At 51.6% G+C, this 5,911-nt stretch overlaps 1 non-coding gene across 1 annotated transcript; it reads right to left on the reverse strand.

Moving 5' to 3' along the window:
* Window positions 1–533: 533 nt before the first annotated feature.
* Window positions 534–606, reverse strand: TRNAG-ACC (transfer RNA glycine (anticodon ACC)). The gene has a single exon. It is a non-coding gene; the product is annotated as a tRNA-Gly (tRNA).
* Window positions 607–5,911: the final 5,305 nt, after the last annotated feature.

Consider the following 5,911-nt stretch of genomic DNA (forward strand, 5'->3'; position numbering starts at 1 on the left):
CCCAGTCCCTCGTCCATCCATTCTACCTCTGCCCAGCTCTGGCTAGCGCTTTGGACCGTCCCAGAAGGTACGTAAAAAAGAGCAGGTAAACAAGATGCTAAAGATTATTCTACTTCTTCCTCTTGATCAGAGAAAAGGAAGACCAGTGGGGCTGCCTCTACACTTACCAGGAAACTCCTTGGGGAGGAAAAAAAAAAACTTTGTAAAAATAAGAGGGTCTGAACCAGGGCCAGACAAAGCCCTAGGATCAGAGGGAAGGAAGGAAGAAAAGAAAAATCACCTACAAGTCCAGTACCCAGCACACTGTTACATTTTAGTGTGTATTCTTGAAGTTTGTTTTTTTAATTTATAAATACCAGATTATAGTGGACATACTGTTTTTTTGCTGTGGTAAATATACTCCACATAAAATTTACCATTTTAAGCGTTTTTAAAAGTATTTGTTTGTTTACTTATTTTGGCTATTCCGGGTCATAGTTGCAGAAGGTGAGATCTTTGCTGTGGCATGTGGCCTCATTAGTTGCGGCTCTTAGTTCCCCGACCAGGGATCGAACCCGGGCCCCCTACATTGGTAGTGCAGAGTCTTACCCACTGGACCACCAGGAAAGTCCCCGTTTTTAGCGTTTTTAAGTGTGCAGTTCAGTGGCATTAAGTCCATTCAGATTGTTGTGCAACCATCCACATCATCCATCTCCAGAAATTTTCAATCTTCCCAGACTGAAATTCCATCCCCATGAAACACGAATTCCTCATTCCCTGCCTCTTCATAAAGCTGTTTAACCTTTGTTTTTGTTTTCACTTAAAAATACATTAAGAATTGTCTCTGGTGGCTTTCCCTTGACCATTTTCAACAGCAAACTAGAGCTTTCTTTCTCCCCAGGCTTCTGTGGCTCAGCCTGTGTGACACAGGATGGACTAGCCATGGCACCATCTTGGCAGGGGATATCAGCACTGGTTGACCAGACAGCATTCAGGGAAACTAAAAGTTTCATCAGTGGAGTCTTCCAGGACCATGCTCACTGAACAAAAGGGGTCACACCACATCTTCCATCTGGCCTGACGCTTAGCCTGGCCATCCCCCCAGCCACGTTGGTGACACTACATTGCCTCCTCCCAATGATAGCCTACTGATTTTCTGCACAATGACCAGGTGTGTCCTGCTGCAGAGCATGCAAGAACATCCAGATCTTTTCCATTCCACATGGGGATTTTGGAAGCACTAACTCGGGTCCTACACCTAAACAACTCTACCATGTGGATATTTGCAGGGTCTGTTCCCATTTGCCAAGGTCACCCTGCACACCAGTCTCCTCCTCCTCCCTCCACACAGGGAGCAAGGTGTAAAATCCCTCTGCTTTTGGTTTTCCTTTCATCTATGTATCTATATAACTCCCCCACCAGATGTGAAATAGGAGGAGGACGTCCAGACATACTTACTTGACGTCTTGTTTCTCCTATCCCTCTGTTATCCTTCTTCCATACCTCTAGGCCAAAGAGGTCAGCTTTGCACCTCCAGTCTGGATGGAACCCTTCTTACAGCACATCCTTCTTCTTCCCTCAGGCAGGAAGCCTTGTGGCGGCTGCCATGGACCGAATGGAGGCTTTGCTTCTTTATGAGAGAAGCTCTGTGGTGAGTCCATCAGGCTTGGATCTTAAAATGAGAGCTAGAGGACATCCAGAAAGTAGAGGTCACCAAAGGCATTGCTGTAAGATCCCCAAGTCCTACCCTTATCCCCTACAAATAAGCAGGGCCTCAGCAGGCCAGGGGGCCCCATTCTGAGCTACTCTGAGAGGAAAATGGCAAGGAGTCTGATGAGGGAAGGACAGGCCAGCTACTGAATAACAACACTTCTGTTTTGGTAGATTTAAAGAAAGAGGAAAAACCAAAATGAAATAATTTTTTAAATTAATTAATCAATTAATTGGCTGCATTGAGTCTTTGTTGCTGCATGCGGGCTTTCTCTAGCTGTGGCGAGTGGGGGCTACTTCGTTGCAGTGCTCAGGCTTCTCATTGCTGTGGCTTCTCTTTTTGTGGAGCACAGGCTCTAGGCGCGCAGGTTTCAGTAGTTGTAGCACATGGGCTCAATAGTTGTGGTGCACAGGCTTAGTTGCTCCGAGGCACATGGGGTCTTCCCAGATCAGGGCTTGAACCCATGTCCCCTGCATTGGCAGGCGGATTCTTAACCACTGCACCACCAGGGAAGCCTTGAAATAAATTTTTGAAAAATGAAAACGGAGGGACATTTGGTTTCACCTCAGGGTCGAACAAAACCTCAGGGCCTAAGTCTCCATCGGGGGCATCATGGCTGTTGCTGAAATGAGCCCCGAGGGGGTCACGGAACCATGGATAAGAGGGGCTGGGCTTGAACTGGTCCGTGTGCGCAGTGACAGGAGCCTCCGCCAGCCACCTGCAGCTCCGTTCCTGGCCTCCCCAGGCTGCAGCCAGGGCCGTTCTGTGTGGTGTTTCTCAGCACTTTCCCGACCTCACTGGTTGCTGGGCTTCCACGGCCTTTTGGAAGGAATAGGTGCCATGAGCCAGCCCTGTCAGCTCAGCCAACGCAGGTGGGAGGGACTAGTTCTGCAGAACAGTGTGGCCCAGCCCAGACCAAGTAACCCCAGTATCTAGGCATCCGCAGGACCCTGGTCGGGGCAGTGACTTGCCACCGAAGCCCCTACCCTCCCAGGCCCGGCTCCCCAAACTCCTCTTGACCGGGGCTGCTCTCAGAGCCCAAAGGAGCTGAGGCTGCCCCCTAGGGGGCCACAGCTGTGAAGCTGGCCTGTGTGTGAACACATGCATGCATGTGTGTGTAAGTATGTGTGTGTGTGTGCGTGTATGTATGTATGCTGGGGGCGGGGGGCAGGGAACTGGGGGAGAGACAGGGGTTGCAACTGGGCCCTGATGCCAATTTAGCAGTCTAGTCCCCAACCTGCTGCTGTAGGGGTTCCCTCCCAGCAGGCCCCCTCCCCAACCAGTTCATTCCATATTTTTCCCTTCATTTGGAAAAACAGGTTTTCTTGGCTTGACCGGCTTTCAGGAATGCAGGCCCAGGCACACTGCTCAGACACAGCCCCTTTGACCTGTGGTCACAAGGAGCCTTTCAGGGATCCATGGGGCCTCACCCGCCCAGGCAGCCAGGCCCAGGTGAGGCTTCCAGATGGGGTGAAATGGAGCAGCCTGGGGCCTGGCACTGGGCTCTTGACATCCTGGACCACATGAAAGCCTGTATTTCCAGGAAAAATCCTTTCAAGAACACCCTGGGACATGATGGTGGGAACAAGACCCAGCCCCAATTTCTTAAGGCTTTGGGGCTCTACAGTGCCACGAGAGAGCGGGGGCAATGGGAGATCTTGAGGAGGTCCTGGCTCTTCTCTGAGCCTGACACTCCCCATCTGTCCAGGGTCGCACCATTGGCTGCTGTGTCTCTATGCTTCAACAAAGCACAGCAAAGGAGGAGCCGTCCCTGCCCTCTCTCCCGAGCATGGCACTTCCCACCTCAGGAGAGCCCTGCAAGTACTGGCCTGCCTCTCGGGAGAGGAGCCCCAAGAGCCTGAGGGTGATCTCAGTGCTTCCACGGCTGCCCCCCACCCCACCCGGCCAGAGGCAGAGCACAGACAGAGGCTCAGAGGGCAGACACTGGGGCCTGGGTTGTGAGCTGCTGCCCTCTAGTGGCCCAGAGGGAGGGAAGGAGAGCCAACCGGATAGAAAGGAGAAAGCGGGAGAGAGAGAGAAGGGACCAGGGAGAGGGACAGAGAAAGGCCTCAAAGCAAAGGAGGGTAGAGGGCGATGGAGGAGGGAGGGCACAGGAGATGGTGTGAGCTGAAGGCGCGAGGCCTCTGTGGGAGCATGCCCAGGCCCTGGGCAGCTCTCTGTCTCGCCACGTGGTCAGTATTCCCATCTGATTTGTACATCAGCCGCTGAGAGCTCTACCTGGTTGACTGTGACCAGGGCTCTCACTCAACTCCAAGAGCTCCCACCAAGTCGGGAATTCCTGAACCCACTGGGCTTTGCTGAACTGGTGCAGATGTTTCCTCTTGAGAGGCCCCTCTGAGGAGCAGCTGCCTGATGGGTCAGCTCGGGTTTCATCTCTCTGCCTCCAACAGCCCCACGGATCCTTCTGACTTCCACTCCACTTTCATGCTTTCACTAAACCTGTGTTTCTGTCCTTGACCTTCCTCCAGAGTTTCAGACCTGTACACCCAGCTGTCTACCGGATACCCCCACCCACCTGTCCCTTAAACACCTCCAACTCAACACATCCAAAGTGGACTCGTCACCTTCCCCAGACACACTCCTTCTATGAGCCTGACCGTGATTCCTTAGTAGGTAGACCCTCCACGGCCACCAAGTTTCCCCTCAGGAATGAGGGATTTATTCCCCAACTGATAGGAGTGCTTCCGGCAGAAAGCCCTTAGCTGTTAGTCTCCCTCAGGGATTTCCTCAGCAGCAGGGACCCACCCCACCTAAGCCCACTCCTTTCCCAGAGAGGTCTGCCTCCAAACACCCATCCGTGTGGGAATGCAAAGCCCAGCCCCATTGCCGGAATTGGCACAACTCTGTGGGGTCATCCATGTAGGGTCAGCTGAGCTGTCTGTTGAAGCCGCCTTGTGGCTCAACTCGTCCATCTCCCCAATCCTGCTTCCTTCCCTTCCCTCCTACAGGTGTTGATCCCAAAGAGAACTACCTCATCAACCTGTGGAATTGGAATCTCTGTCTCCGAGTCCTCTTTCCAGAGTTGCAGTCTGCAGTCAAGGTACAAACCCTGAGTCCTGGCTGACGTCCCCTCCTCCTCACCCACAACCATAAGAACAGGCCAGTCCTCCTTGCCATATGTCCCAGGTCCCTCCACACCCCTCACACCCACTGCTACCACCCCAGGTCCCCTCCACAGATGCTCTCGCCCTCAATTCCTTACAGCACAAGGAGCCGCATTCATCTTCCAAAGCACCACTCTCCTCCCCAAAGCTGCGGTTTAACTCAAGCCCCGATGCCTCCCTCAGGGGCCCCCATTATCTGAGCCAAACTGCCCTCACAGCCTCTCCCTCTCTTGACCCCACACGTACTCCCTGGGCCGCCCAGTCAGGCAGGCCCCACCGCACGCCCAGAGCAGGCCAGCCAGGGACGTGTTCCCATGTTGGAGCGGGAAGCCGGGTGATGCACACTTTAGAACTGACCGGTTGCCCATAGAGACGGGGTGGCATTTCTCCATGGCTGAGGCTCCCACTCAAGAGGCCCCTCTCTGGGCGGCGATGATTAGCAGTCGGGAGCGGCACCAGGATCAATGAATCGTAGACAGAGATGGGCTCCTGCAGCAGGGTCAGCGCACAAAGGCAGTAACTCAGGTTCCCCCAGCCTCACACGGCCTGTCCCTCACACAATCCCCAGGCCCGTGGGAGGGCCCGAGACATGCCTGCGCCCCGTGAGAAGTGAGGATGCAGCCGGTGCTCTTTTCTGCCAAGTGGCTCCATTTTTTCTTTTCTTTTATCTAGACTTTTCTTTGTCTGAACTATATAGAGGCAGATTCTGTGGCATTGACTAGATCATGTATTGATCTTATTATCCTTTATGTGAAATCAAGCCTATAAATGCCATTTACACCTAGATTCAGAAATTTTTCTTTCTATATTTTGTAGGGTTTGCCTTAGTTTCGAACTTTGGAGGGTATATAAAAATTGCTTTAATGTTTGTTCTTTACATTGTGTTTTTGAAAGAATAATGTATTTGTTCTTCACTCTGTAAGTTTTGAAATGGCATTTAGACAAAACTATAAAATTCTGCTTTTTGAAAAGTTAATAAATATATATTTTCACCTTCATAAATTATAGATTTTTGTTTTTAAATGAAAAAGGTGTGTATATACAAATCCATTTTACTTTCAAAAGGACACTTCATTTTGATGTGTTTTTCAAGGAG

This window comes from Hippopotamus amphibius, chromosome 7, assembly GCF_030028045.1.
Source record: "Hippopotamus amphibius kiboko isolate mHipAmp2 chromosome 7, mHipAmp2.hap2, whole genome shotgun sequence".
Taxonomy (NCBI): domain Eukaryota; kingdom Metazoa; phylum Chordata; class Mammalia; order Artiodactyla; family Hippopotamidae; genus Hippopotamus; species Hippopotamus amphibius.